Consider the following 15,531-nt stretch of genomic DNA (forward strand, 5'->3'; position numbering starts at 1 on the left):
CATGAAAACTGAACAATGTAATACACCAACTGAACAAAATGAAAGGTCGAAAAGCCAAATGGTCATTTCAATTGATGGAGAAAAAGCATTTGACAAAATTCAACACTCTTTCATGATAAAAAAAATATCAACAACTAGGAATTGAAAGAAACTACCTCAACATAGTAAGATTCATATATGAAAAACCCACAGAAAATACCATACTCAGTGGTATAAGACTGAAAACTTCCTCTAAGGTCAGACACAAGGCAAGGATGCCCACCTTTGCTACTTCTATTCAACATAATCGTGGAAGTCCTGACCAGAGCAATTAGGCAAGAAAAAGAAATAAAAGGCATATAAATTGGAAAAGAAGAAGTAAAATGATCTCTGTTCACAGATAATATGCTCTTATATGTAGAAAACCCTACATTCGATAGAGACACCAAAAAAATCCCCTGTTAGAACTAATATACAAATTCAGCAAAGTAGCAAGACATAAGGTCAGCACACAAAAATCAGTTGCATTTGTATGCACTAACAATGAACAATCCAAAAAGGAAATTTAAAAACCAATTGCATTTATAATATCAAAAGGAATAAAAATATTTAGGAATTAACTTAACCAAGGAAGTTAAAAGACTTGTACAATGAAAACTACAAAACATTTCTGAAAGAAAATAAAGACAGAAATAAATGGAAAAATAACCCATGTTCATAGATTAGAAAACATAGGTAAGATGTCAATACTGATCTAGATTCAATGCAATCCTTATCAAAAATCCCAATTTTTTTTCACACAGAAAAATCCTAAAATTCATATAGAATCTCAAGGGACCTTGAATAGCCAAAACAATCTTGAAAAAGAACAAAACTGGACGACTCACATTTCCTGATTTCAGTCTTACTACAAAGGTACAGTAATCAAAACAATATGGTACTGGCATAAAGACAAACATATAAGCCAATGGAATAGAACACAGAATCCAGAAATAAACCCTTGTATATATGATCAAATGATTTTTGAGAAGGCTATCAAGACCATTCAGTGGGGGAAAAACAGCCATTTCAACAAATGGTGCTGGGAAAACTGAATATCCACATGGGAAAGAATGAAGTTGGATCCGTACCTAACACCATATTAAAAAAATAACTCAAAATGGATCCATGACCTAAATGTAAGATCTAAAACTCTAAGAACATAGGGCAAACACTTCACAACATTAGATTCAGCAATGGTTTCTTGGGTATGACACCAAAAGAATAGGCAACAACAACAACCAAAAAAATTTGACAAATTGAACTTCATGAAAATTAAAAATTTTTGTGCATCAAAACACACTATCAGGGCTTCCTTGGTGGTGCAGTGGTTAAGCATCCACCTCCCAAAGCAGGGGACATGGGTTCAAGCCCTGGTCCAGGAAGATCCCACATGCCATGGAGCAACTAAGCCCGTGTGCCACAACTACTGAGCCTGCACTCTAGAGCCTGCAAGCCACAACTACTGAGCCCACGTGCCACAATTACTGAAGCCCGCACCTAGAGCCCAGGCTCTGCAACAAGAGAAGCCACCACAATGAGAAGCCTGGGCACCGCAACAAAGAGTAACCCCGGCTTGCCACAACTAGAGAAAGCCCACGCACAGCAACGAAGACCCAATGCAGCCAAAAATAAATTAATTAATTTTTAAAAAGACACTATCAATAGAGTAAAAAAGGCAACACACAAAGGGGTGAAAATAATTGCAAATTTTATATCTGATAAGGGATTAATATCCAAAATATATAGAGAACTCCTAAAACTCAACAACGAAACAACCCAATTAAAAAGTGGGCATGGGACTTCCATGGCAGTCCAGTGGTTAAGACTTTGTGCTTCCAATGCAGGGGTCACAGGTTCAATCCCTGGTCAGGGAACTAAGATCCCGTAAGCTGCACAGTGCGGCCAAAAAAAAAGAAAGTGGACAGAGGACCTGAATAGACATTTTCCAAGGAAGACACACAGATGGACAACAGGCACATGAAAATACACTCAACATCACTAATTGTTAGAGAAATGCAAATCAAAACTACATGTAATACCGCTTCACACTCATTAGCAGAGCTACTATCAAAAAACAGAAAATAACTAGTGTTGGCAAGGATGTGGAATAATTGGAACCCTTGTGCACTGTTAGTGGGAATGTAAAATGTACAGTCACTAATGAAAAAAATATAACAGTTTCTCAAAAAATTAACAGTAGAACTACTATATGATCCAGCAATTCCACTTCTGGATATATATTCAAAAGAATTGAAAGCAGGGTCTTAAAGAGATATTTGTCCTCCCATGTTTATAGCAGCTCTTAGAAAGAGCAATAACTCCGTTCAACCTACCGGTACCGGGAATGTGGTCTTTTCAAGTCTGCCACTGAACTGGGGAGTTGGGGGTGGGAGTAGGGAAAGTTAAAATGCCACAGAACTTGCTGTTCGTACTGAGATTCAGTATATGTTCTTGACTAAATGCTTCCCAGGTAACTGAAAAACTTTGGTTAATTTCCAGAGTTGTGAAAAAGTTGATTTTGACAATATTGTGCCAGTTTTTTCATTGCTTTTTGGAAGGGTGAAATTTCAGGGGTCCTTACTCCTCCATCTTTGCTAATAGTGCTCCCTTTTATCCTTTTTTACATCTTTAGGACCTGCAGTGATTTCACCTCTGTCATTCTTAATCTTAGTGACTAGTGTCTTCTCTCTTTTTTTCCTGATCATTCTGGTTAGAGGTTTCACAATTTTATTGATCTTCTCAAAGAACTAGCTTCTGGTTTCATTGATTTCCTCTATTGATTTTCTGGTTTCTATTTCATTGATTTCTGCTCTGATCTTTATTATTTCCCTTCTTCTAATTACTTTAGATTTAATTTGCTCGTACAGCTTTTGTTTCTTAAGAAGGAAGCTGAGATTACTGCTTTAAGAGCATTCTTAATTTCTAATATAAATGCTTAGTGCTATAAATGTACCTCTAAATATTTCTTTAGCTGAATCCCCCTATTTTTATATGCTGTGCTTTCATTTTCATTTAGGTCAAAATATCTTATAATTTCAAGTTTTATTTCTTCTCTCATCTACAGATTATTTAGAAGTATGTAATTTAGTTTCAAAACATTTGGGGATTTTCCAGGGATCTTTCTGGTTTTGATGTCTAATTTAATTCAGTTCTGGTCCCAGGCCATACTTTGTATGATATGAATACTTTTAAATGTATTTGATTGGTTCCATGACCCTGAATATGGTCTATCTTGGTAAATGGGTTACATGTGCTCTTGTAAAGGAAGTGTAGTCTGCCGATATGCTCTATAAATGTCAATGAGGGCAAGTTGGTTGATAGTGTTATCCAAGTCTTCTATATCCTTACTTCTTCTCTTCTGTTTACTTATTCTAGTGATTATTGAGAGAAGGGTGTTGAAATATTGGACTGTAATTGTGGATTGATTTATTTCTCCTTGCAGTTCTATCAGGTTTTTCTTGACACTTTTTGAAGCTCTGTTATTAGGTCCCTAAACATTCAGGATTGTTATGTCCTTTTGATGAATTAACCCCTTTATTATTACAGAATGAACCTGTCGAGAGAAAAACTGTGACTCTAAGAGTACTTAAAGATTTTACTCAACGGATGTGCATCAGTTAGAAACTTAAGAACGATAAACTTCCCAAGCTGAGGCAGGATTAATTTATATAGGGCAAGAAGGGCATATGACTGTGGTCTGTCCCAGGCTGCAATTTTTCTTATCTGTAACTGCTGAAAATTTGTGGTTGGAACTGTTGAGGGACTGTTCCAGTTTTCCATGCCTTCTTCTCAGGATCATTAGGTGCAATCTCATGCCTGCAGCTTTCAGAACAGTTTTTTTGAAACCTGTTTCTGTCATTCTTAAAGTTTTTCAAAGTTCAGGAGAAGAGGAGATTGAAAGAAGGAGGAGGGAAGAGAGAAGGGGAGATCAAGATGGCAGAGGAAGAGGATGCAGAGCTCACCTATACCCACAAACACATGAAAAATACATCAACGTGTGGAACAATTCTCACTGAAAACAAACTGGAGACTGGCAAAATGGCTGTAAAAATGATCCACACAGAATCAGCTAGGAAGGGAAGAGAAGCAATCAGGTCAAGACATGCACCCCTGAGAGAGGGCACAGAAGATGAAGGGGACTGCACAGGCTCAGAGGTCCTCCCTGGGGAGTGAGAAGTTCAAGCCACATATTGAGCACCCAGCCTTGGGGTCTGACACGGGGAAGACAAGAAACTGGAGCTGGTTTGAAAACCAGTGAGACTAATAGGAGGGCTGTAAGAAACCTACACACCACTCATGAAGAGCATGCACATGCTTGCTTACTCCCCGGAACAAGGGTGGGGAAGCATATTGAAACTACCCAGGACTCTGGCTGGTTTCCCATGACCAACCCAGCATGTGACCCAGCCTGAGCTAAGCCTCTGCTCTGGCCCCACTTGCTCCATGGTGCAGCTCTGCATTAGGGTGAGGGCTACCATGGCAGAGGGGAGTGCACAGTTGTGAGGGACCGAGCTGGCTCAGACCCAGCATGGCATCTAAACAAGGTGAAGGCAACCATTGCTGGCACTTGCAGGAATGGTCCAGAACAGTGACTGGTGCTGGTACTGCTACAGCCTGTGCCCTGACCCACACCAAGCACCTGCTCCAGCTCCTCTTGCTCCAGTACTGCTCCGCTTTGGGACAAGGGTGCCCGTGCTGGGAGACGGGAGAGCACACACTTAGAGGGAATGGAGCCAGCTCAGACCGGACTCTTAGGACTTATGCTCCAGCAACTTAGGACCCACTCCCACCCCTACCCCCACCCCCACCCCCAACAGGGTGGTGTTGGCCACTGAGCAGAGGAGAAGCCCTAGACCACATCTGGCCCTGGCTCTAGCCCCTCCATTTCCAGCCCCACCTTCTACCAATGTGATAGCTACCAGCACACTCTGGGGGAAGATGTGATTCATGCTCACTTCAGATCCAGCTCTCCCATCAAAGCCACTGGGCACATGAAGACAGTATTGTGATGCTCCCACACAAGGACCCTCCTTCAAGATTGGTATAGGTAACTATTTCACCTAATTTCATAGAGACAGAGGAAGTTAAGCAAAATGAGAAGGCAGAGGAATTTTTTCAGATGAAAGAACAAGAGAAAACCCCTGAAAAAACAACTAATGAAACAGAAATTATTTATTATTATTAAAGAGTTCAAAGCATTAGCAATAAAATGCTAACCGAATTAAGGAAACAGATATATGAACACAGTGAGAATTTTAACAAGGAACAAGAAAATATTAAAAAGAAACAGGCAGAACTGAAGAATAAAATAACTGAAATGACAAATACACTAGGAGGAATTAACAGCAGACTAGGTGATACAGAAGAACACATAACTGATCTGGAAGATAGAAAAATGGAAATCACCCAATTAGAACAGCAGACAGAAAGACAAATGAAAAAGAAAACGAAAGCAACATACGAGATCTACGGGATAATATAAAACATGCCAACATCCGCATTATAGGGCTTCCAGAAGGAGAAAAGAGAGGAAAGGGAATTGAAATGTATTTGAAGAAATTATGGTTGAAAACTTCTGAAACCTAAAGAAAGAAACAGATATCCAGGTACAGGAAGCACAGAGGGTCCCAAGCAAGATGAACCCATACAGACTCACACCAAGATATATCATAATTAAAATGGAAAAAGTTAAAGATAAAGAGAGGACTCTAAAGGCGGCAAAGAAACATGGAGTCAGTTACAAGGGAACCCCCATAAGGCTCTCAGCTGATTTCTCTTCAGAAACTTTGCAGGCCAGAGGGAGTGGCATGATATATTCAAAGTCCTGAAAGGGAAAAACCTGCAACTTAGGATACCCTACCCAGCAAGATTACCATTTAGAATAGAAAGAAAGATAAAGAATTTCTCAGACAAGCAAAAGCTAAAGGAATTCAGCAATATTAACCTCCCTAAAAGAAATATTGAAGGGTTTTCTCTAAAAAGAAAAGAAGCAAGAATCTATTGGAAAGGCAGATATATAAAAGGATTGACGATCACTTAAATAAGCCAGCATATAGATTAAAAAACAATCAAAAAAATTTGTAAAAGCAATTGTAACTACAATTAACAGCAAAAGGATAAGCATGAACATGTAAAATAGAACATCAAAATCACAAAATGTGGGGGAGGGAAGTAAAAAATGTACATCTTTTAGAATGTGTGTGACCTTAAATGATTATCAGTTTATAGCAAGTAGATACAATTATGGGTCAACATATATGAATCCCACGGTAACCACAAATCAAAAATCAACAATAGATACACAAAAAAACAAAAAGAAAGGAACTCAGGCATACTACAAAAGAAAATCACCAAACCACAAAAAGAAAAAGAAATGAACAAAAAACTACAAAAAAATGAGAAAACAAGGAATTAAATGGTAATAAATACATACCTATCAATAATTACTTTAAATCTCAATGGACTAAATACTCCAAACAAAACAGGGTGGCTGACTGGATAAAGAAACAAGACCCTTCAACATGCTGCCTACAAGAGACTTCAGGGTGAGAAAACACACACAGAATGAAAGTGAGGGGATGGAAAAAGTTATTTTGTGCAAATGGAAATGACAAGAAAGCAGGGCTAGCAATACTCGTATCAAAATACACTTTAAAACAAAGGCTATAATGAAAGACAAAGAAGGGCATTATATAATGATAAAGGGATCAATAGAAGAAGAGGATACTACACTCGTTAACATATATGTGCCCAATACAGGAGCACCTAAATATGTAAAGCAAATACTGACAGACATAAAGGAAGAAATTGACAATAGTACAATAAGAGTAGGAGACTTTAACGCCCCACTGACATCAACGGGCAGATCACTGAGACAGAAAATCAATAAAGCAATAGAGGTCCTAAATGACACAATAGACCAGTTGGACTTAATTGATATCTACAGGGCACTACGTGCAAAGAAAGCAGAATACACATTCTTTTCAGGTGCAAATGGAACGCTCTCCAGGATAGATCACATACTAAGTCACAAAACAAGCCTCAACAAATTTACGAGGATAGAAATTATTTCAAGTATCTTTTCTGACCACAAAGGCACAAAGCTAGAAAATAACTACAGAAAGAAAAAGGGGGAAAGAACAAACACGTGGAGACTAAACAACATGCTATTAAAAGAAAAGTCAACAATGAAATCAAAGAGGAAATCAGAAAATACCTCAAGACAAATGAAAATGAAAACACAATTTTCCAAAATCTGTGGGATGCAGCAAAATCAGTTCATAGCAGTACAGACCATTCTCGAGAAATAAGAAAAATCTCAACTAAACAACCTAGCCTACCACATAAAAGAATTAGAAAAAGAAGAACAAACAAAGCCCAAAGTCAGAAGTAGGAAGGAAATAATAAAGATCAGGGAGGAAGTAAAAAAAATAGAGATAAAAAAACCAAAAAGGTAAATGAAACCAAGAGCTGGGTTTTCAAAAGGATAATGAAACTGATAAACTTTTAGCCAGGCTCACAAAGAAGAAAAGAGAGAGGACCCAAATAAACAAAATAAGAAATGAAAGAAGAGAGATAATAATGATATCACAGAGATTAAAAAAATCATAAGAGAGGGCTTCCTGGTGGCGCAGCGGTTGAGAGTCTGCCTGCCGATGCAGGGGACACAGGTTCGTGCCCCGGTCCGGGAAGATCCCACATGCCATGGAGCAGCTGGGCCCGTGAGCCATGGCCGCTGAGCCTGCGCGTCCGGAGCCTGTGCTCCACAATGGGAGAGGCCACAACAGTGAGAGAATCACGTACTGCAAAAAAAAAAAAAAAATCATAAGAGAATACTGTGAACAGTTATATGCCAACAAATTGGACAACCTAGAAGAAATGGACAAATTTCTAGAAACATACAGCCTGCCAAGACAGAGTCAAGCAGAAACACAGTTTGAACAGACTGATCACTAGAAGTGAAATTGAATCTGTAATTAAAAAATATAAAACTTCCAGGAGGACCTTCAAGATGGCAGGGGAGTAGGACATGGAGATCACCTTCCTCCCCACAAATACATCTAAAATACATCTACACATGGAACAACTCCTAATGAACACCTACTGAACGCTGGCAGAAGACCTCAGACTTACAAAAAGGCAAGAAAATCTCCACGTGGCTGGGTAGGGCAAAAGAAAAAAGAAAAAAACAGAGACAAAAGAGTAGGGACAGGACTTGCCCCTCTGGGAGGGAGCCATGAAGGAGGAAAAGTTTCCACACACTAGGAAGCCCATTCACTGGCAGAGATGGGGGGTGGCGGGGCGGAAGCTTCGGAGCTATGCAAGAGAGCGCAGCAACGGGGTGCGGAGGGCAAAGCAGAGAGAATCCCGCACAGAGGATTGGTGCCAACCACCACTCCCCAGCCTGAGATGCTTGTCTGTTCAGGGCAGGTGGGGGCTGGGCACTGAGGCTCAGGCTTCGGAGGTCAGACCCCAGGGAGAGGACTGGGGTTGGCTGCGTGAACACAGCCTGAAGGGGGCTAGTGCACCACAACTGAGGGAGTCTGGGAAAAAGCCTAGGCCTTCCTGAGAGGCAAGAGACCATTGTTGCAGGGTGCTCAAGGAGAGGGGCAATCCCACCATAGGAGCTTCTACCTACATGCACTCACAGACGGCAGGGCATCACCCATGCGAGCCGCAGCTGCTACCTAGGATCCCAGAGGCGGGCGCGACGGCTGCCGCTGCTGCTGCCGAGGGTCCCGGGAGCAAGTGCAGGTCACTGCTCACACCTTCCTGGGAGCCTGTGCTGCCCACCACTGCCAAGGGTCCCATTATCTGGGGCCAACTTCCCTGGGAGAATGCATGGCATGCCTCAGGCTGTAGCAACTTCCTGCTGGCCTCTGCCACTGCAGGCACTCCCCCCACACCCCAACTGTGACAGCTGTATCCCTCCCTCTCCCCGGCCTGAGTGAGCAAGTGAGCCCTAATCAGCCTCTGCTTTCACCCCTCTTGGCTGGGCAGGAACAGATGCCTGAGGGTGGCTGACAGGCAGAGGAAGGGCCAAAACCAAAGGTGAACTCCAGGGGCTGTGCGACCAAAGAAGAGAAAGGGAAATCTCTCCGTGCAGCCACAGGAGCAGTGGATTAAACCCCTGCAATTGGCTTGGTAAAACCTGAATCTGTGAAATATCTGAAGAGAAAACGAGTGTTCCCACAATCGAGGCTGTGGACTTTGGGGGCAACTGTGGACTTTGAAGACAAGTACATGCAGGAGTAAGGCCAGATCAGAGTCTGAGCTGGCCCCACAGTGCCACAGCAGGTCCAGAGACCTACCTAGAAGTATTGGAGGACCATTGTTTGGGGGTGCGCAAGGAGAGGGGATTCAGAGCACCGCCTAAACGAGCTCCAGAGACGAGCGTGAGCCGCAGCTATCAGTGCGGACATGAGAGATGGGCATGAGACGCTAAGGCTGCTGCTGCAGCCACCAAGAAGCCTGTGTGCGAGCACAGGTCACTATCCACACCTCCTCTCCGGGAGCCTGTGCAGCCCGCCACTGCCAGGGTCCCATGATCCAGGGACAACTTCCCCGGGAGAACACACAGCGCACCTCAGGCTGTTGCAATGTCACGCCGGCCTCTGCCACCACAGGTTTGCCCCGCATTCTGTACCCCTCCCTCCCCCTGGCCCGAGTGAGCCAGAGCCCCCTAATCAGCTGTTACTTTAACCCCATCCTGTCTGAGCGAAGAACAGACACCCTCAGGCAACCTACACGCAGACGTGGGGCCAAATCCAAAGCCGAACCCCAGGAGCCATGCAAAAAATAAGAGAAAGGGAAATTTCTCCCAGCAGCCTCAGGAGCAGTGGATTAAATCTTCACAATCAACTTGCATCTCTGGAATACCTGAATAGACAACGAATCATGCCAAAATTGAGGCAGTGGACTTTGGGAACAACTGTAGACTTGGAGTTTGCTTTCTGCATCTAATTTGTTTCTGGTTTTATGTTTATCTTAGTTTAGTATTTAGAGTTTATTATCATTGGTAGATATCTTTATTGATTTCGTTACTCTCTTCCTTTTTATATATATATTTTTTTCCTTTTTCTCCTTTTGTGAGTGTGTATGTGTATCCTTTGTGTGATTTTCTTTGTATAGCTTTCCTTTTACCATTTGTCCTAGGGGCCTGTCTGTCCGTTTTTTTTGCTTTTGGTTTTTTTTTTAGTATAGTTTTAGGGCTTGATATCACTGGTGGATTTGTTTTTTTGGTTCGGCTGCTCTCTTCTTTCTTTTTTCTTTTTTTAAAAATTTTTAATATTTTTTTTATTTTAATAACTTTATTTTTTCTTTCTTTTCTCCTTCCTTCCTTCCTTTCTCTCTTTCTTTCTTTCTTTCCTTCTTTCTCTCTCTCTCTCTCTCTCTCTCTCTCTCTTCCTCCCTCCCACCCTCCTTCCCTGCCTCCCTCCCTCTCTCTCTCTCTCTCTCTTTCTTTCTTTCTTTCTCCCTTTAATTCTGAGCCATGTAGCTGACAGGGTCTTGGTGCTCCAGCCAAGTGTCAGGCCTGTGCCTCTGAGGTGGGAAAGCCGAGATCAGGACATTGGACCACCAGAGACCTCCCAGCTCCACGTAATATCAAACAGTGAAAGCTCTCCCAGAGATCTCCATCTCAAAGCTAAGAGCCAGCTCCATTCAACAACCAGCAAGCTACAGTGCTGGACACCCTACAACTAGCAAGGCAGGAACACAACCCCACCCATTAGCAGAGAGGCTGCCTAAAATCATAATAAGGTCCCAGACACCGCAAAACACCACCGGACACGGTTCTGCCCACCAGAAAGACAAGATCCAGCCTCATCCACAAGAACACAGGCACCAGTCCCCCCCACCAGGAAGCCCGCACAACCCACTGAACCAACCTTAGCCACTGGGGGCAGACACCAAAAACAACGGGAACTACGAATGTGCAGCCTGCAAAAAGGAGACACCAAACACAGTAAGTTAAGCAAAATGAGAAGACAGAGAAACACACAGCAGATGAAGGAGCAAGGTAAAAACCCACCAGACCAAACAAATGATGAGGAAATAGGCAGTCTACCTGAAAAGAATTCAGAGTAATGATAGTAAAGATGATCCAAAATCTTGGAAATAGAATGGAGAAAATACAAGAAACGTTTAACAAGGACCTAGAAGAATTAAAGCGCAAAGAAACAATGATGAACAACACAATAAATGAAATACAAAATTCTCTAGAAGGAATCAATAGCAGAATAACTGAGGCAGAAGAACGGATAAGTGACCTGGAAGATAAAATAGTGGAAATAACTACCACAGAGCAGAATAAAGAAACAAGAATGAAAAGAATTGAGCTCCCAGCCCCGTCCACCCCGGCGGGTGAGCAGACAAGCCTCTCGGGCTGATGTTGAACTATCCTTGTGTCTCTGGAATAAACCCCACTTGATCATGACTTTTTTTTTTAACATCTTTATTGGGGTATGATTTCTTTACAATGGTGTGGATCATGACTTCTTTAGAACTACAAGCTCCTGAACTGCTTTCGTCCACTGATCTTCTTTCTAAGTTACAAGAGAAGACAGCTTTACCAAATCTTTTATTTCAAAACATTGAACTTCTGTTTTCCACCTTCCAAGGGTTTCCAGAAAGGAAGCAAAACCACAGACTTGTCAACTGTCAGAGAGTTTAGATACTTCAAGTTCTGAAAGTGAAGCAGAGAGTGAACCAGAACAAGTTTCTGGTTACAACAGACTACTTGCCACATTAAAGGATGTTTCCAAGGAAGATGAGGAGGAGGAAGAGGAAGAAGAAGACAGTGTTATAGATGAGACAGAAATGAATCTTGAAGATGGCGATAGTGACATCAGTGTGGAGGAAGAGACGGCAGTAGCGTCTACTGACATGCAGAAGAATGCGGCCTTACCTGCTGACCCTAAGGGAAAAGATGGGCACGGGCCACCTGGCACATCAGAGGAATCCCCAGAGGAGTTTACAGATGCAAAACATGAGTCACTCTTCAGCCTAGAAACCAACTTTCTCGAAGAGGAAAGAGAAGGCAACTGTTCTCTGAAAGCATTACAAGATCCATTTGCACAACATGTAAACAAAGAACTGAAAGAAAAAGAAATCCAGGCTGTTGCCACAAATCCCAAAACTACCCACCAGCTAAAATGGCCCATCCTGGGCCAGCTTGTCTTTTCATCCAGGTTTCAACAGTTGGAAACCGGAAACCTTTAAACCCCCAAAGGACATTGACTTAAAGTCACTTCATCTCCAGAAGCCTCTGGAATCCACCTGGATCAAGACCAACAGCCAGTTCCTCTCTGGTCCCCCAAATTCAAGTAGCCCCTTCACACCCCTCCAGAAAGAGCTCTTCTTAATTATGAATTCTTACCAGGACCTGTTCTACCCAGAAAGGACTGGACACGTCCTCAAAGCCAATACCCAGGTGCGTACCAACAACAGCAGGTGCCGAAGCCAGAAACTTGGGGTGGGTGATGATGATGACTTCAGGGACCAAGGGCTAACGAGGCCCAAGGTGCTGATAGTGGTGCCATTCCGGGAAGCTGCTTTGCGGGTGGTACAGCTCTTCATCAGTCTTCTTGAGGGCGACAGCAAGAAGGAAATAATTGTAGGCAACAAAAAGAGGTTTAATGGAGAGTATGGCTCAGATCCCGAGGAGAGGCCACCCAACCTGAAGAGGCCTGAGGATTATGAAGCTGTATTTGTCGGCAACATCAATGACCAGTTCAGGACTGGAGTGGCAATACTGCAGAGAAGCATCCGACTTTATGCCCCCTTCTATTCGTCAGACATCCTCATTGCCTCCCCTCTGGGCTTGAGGACCATCATTGGTGGAGAAGGAGAGAAGAAGAGAGATTTTGACTTTCTGTCTTCTATTGAGCTTCTCATCATTGATCAAGCTGACATTTACCTGATGCAGAACTGGGAGCATGTCTTGCATTTGATGAACCACATGGACCTACTGCCCTTGGACTCACATGGGGTGGACTTTTCTCGAGTGCGCATGTGGAGCCTCAATAATTAGTCCAAGTACTATCGTCAGACGCTGCTGTCTGGGGCCCTGCAGGATGCCCAGATCAACTCTGTGTTCATCAAATACTGCGTCCATGGGCAAGGCCAGGTGGCTGTGAGGAACGTCCCGATGACAGGCTGCATCAGTCATGTCCTGGTGCAGCTCCCACGTGTCTTCCAGAGGATGGAAGCTGAAAACCTAGCTTCAGTGATTGATGCCAGGTTTAACTTTTTCGTCAACAAGATTTTGCCTCAGTATCGTGACGCAGTCATGTCTCACACGCTTATCTATGTCCCCTCCTACTTGGACTTTGTGCGTCTCCGAAATTACTTCAAGAAGGAGGAACTGAACTTCACTCATATCTGCGAGTGTGCCCAGAAGTCTGGTGTCTCCAGGGCCAGACACTTCTTCCTTCAAGGAGAGAAGCAGTTCCTGCTCCTCACAGAGCGCTTCCATTTCTACAAAAGATACACAATAAAAGGCATCAGGAACCTGATTTTCTATGAACTGCCAACATATCCCCACTTCTACAGTGAAGTCTGTAACATGCTGCAAGCCACCACCAGAGGAGAGGAAGCTGCCTGGACCTGCACTGTCCTCTACTCCAAGTACGATGCCCAGAGGTTGGCTGCTGTGGTCGGGGTCGAGCGGGCTGCACAGATGCTGCAGTCCAAGAAGAACGTCCACCTCTTCATTACTGGAGAGAGATGAGAATTGGTTGGACAGGAAATGGTGTTTGGTGTGATATGTCATGCTTGGTTCTGTGTCACTTGGACCTGATTCTGATCACTTACACAAAGAAGGGCTGCAACAAGGAAGGAGCACCAGGCAGGTTCTTTTCAGATACTTCTTTCTTTTCAGATCATATATACCTGAAAAGTTCAGTGTAAACCAGATTTTGGTAAAACTCATCTTTCAGAGGTCAGGGGAGAGCTCATGGGACTCTGAGAAGTTGATAGAAGGAAACTTCTACTTGTGAATTTTTTTGGACGCCATAAATTCTTTTGTTGTGACTTCACCTCTAATTTATTACACTTGGTAAATTCTTAAAAAAAAAGAACGAAAAGAATTGACTCAATCTACACTACCAACTCTGCAGGGGTAGTGTGAAAGCAGCATAGACAATATGTAAACAAATGAGTGTGGCTGTGTTTCAATAAAACTTTATTTATAAAAACTGGTGGTGGGCCAGATTTGGCCTATGGGTTCTAGTTTGCTGATCCCTGATATAAAGAACTCTTAAAAATTGAGAAACATGGGCCTAAAAACCTCATTTTAAAAATGTGGGAGCAACCTAAATGTCCATTGACAGATGAATGGATAAAGAAGATGTGGTACATATATACAATGGAATACTACTCAGCCATCAAAAAGAATGAGATAATGCCATTTTCAGCAACAGGGATGCAACTAGAGATTATCATACTAAGTGCAGTAAGTCAGAAAGAGAAAGACAAACACCATATGATATCACTTATATATGAAATCTAAAACATGACACAAATGCATCTACGAAACAGAAACAGACTCACAGACGTAGAAAACAGACTTGTGGTTTCCAAGGGGGATGGAGGGTGGGGGAGGGATGGAGTGGGACGCTGGGGTTAGCATATGCAAGCTATTATATATGGAATGGATAAACAAGGGAAAAAATATTTTAAAAAGAATGTATGTATATGTATAACTGAATCACTGCTGAACAGCAGAAATTAACACAACATTGTGAATCAACTATACTTTAATACAAAACAAATTTAAAAAATGGGAAGACATGAACAGGTAATTCACAAAAAGAAAAAGAGATGTACGATGGCCACCAAATATATTTTTAAAGCTCAAACTTACTTACAATTAGCAAAATGCACATTAAAATAACACCAAGATGCCATGTCTCATCTATCAGACTGGTAAAAATTAAAAGTGTGACAATATGTTATGTTGGTGAGGCTGTGGGGAAAAAAGCACTCTAGTATATTTCTGTTGGGAACACAAACTGCTTCAATCCTTCTGGCGAGGAATTGGGTAATATCTAACTAGACTACATTTGTTCTTACCTCTTGAGTCAGCAATCCTACATCTAGAAATCCATCTTAAAGATCTCCAACAAAAGGAAGACTATGAATGGATATGGAATGATTTCATACTGTTAAATGAAAAAAGTGAAGCTTTAAAGAGTGTCTAGAAAGAAGGGGATATAAGAAGACATACATGTCCTTGCAAAAGAAATACAGGAGGATACACTTGAAACTAAAGAGCTCACTTACCTACATGGGATAGGTGGGAAAGGGACAGGATAGTAGGGACAAGGAGATAAGTGACGCTTCTCTGAATATACCTTTTTGTGTAGCTTTGATTCATGAAACCATACTGTTTCACATCCTCCAAAAAAATTAAAATTAACTACAATGTGGGGTGAACCCTAAATGACATATACACTAACAAATGAACATACCTATATTAAAAATGAATAGTATAACGGCACTGAAGAG

At 42.1% G+C, this 15,531-nt stretch overlaps 1 protein-coding gene and 1 pseudogene across 1 annotated transcript in view; one reads left to right on the plus strand and one right to left on the minus strand.

The window, feature by feature from the left end:
• Positions 1-15,531, minus strand: part of ZNF157 (zinc finger protein 157) — a 505,987-nt gene that overhangs the window by 103,923 nt on the left and 386,533 nt on the right. The window lies entirely within an intron of this gene.
• On the plus strand, positions 11,641-14,183 carry LOC132418204 (U3 small nucleolar RNA-associated protein 25 homolog pseudogene; annotated as a pseudogene).

The sequence above is a fragment of the Delphinus delphis genome, chromosome X, assembly GCF_949987515.2.
Source record: "Delphinus delphis chromosome X, mDelDel1.2, whole genome shotgun sequence".
Classification (NCBI taxonomy): Eukaryota; Metazoa; Chordata; class Mammalia; order Artiodactyla; family Delphinidae; genus Delphinus; species Delphinus delphis.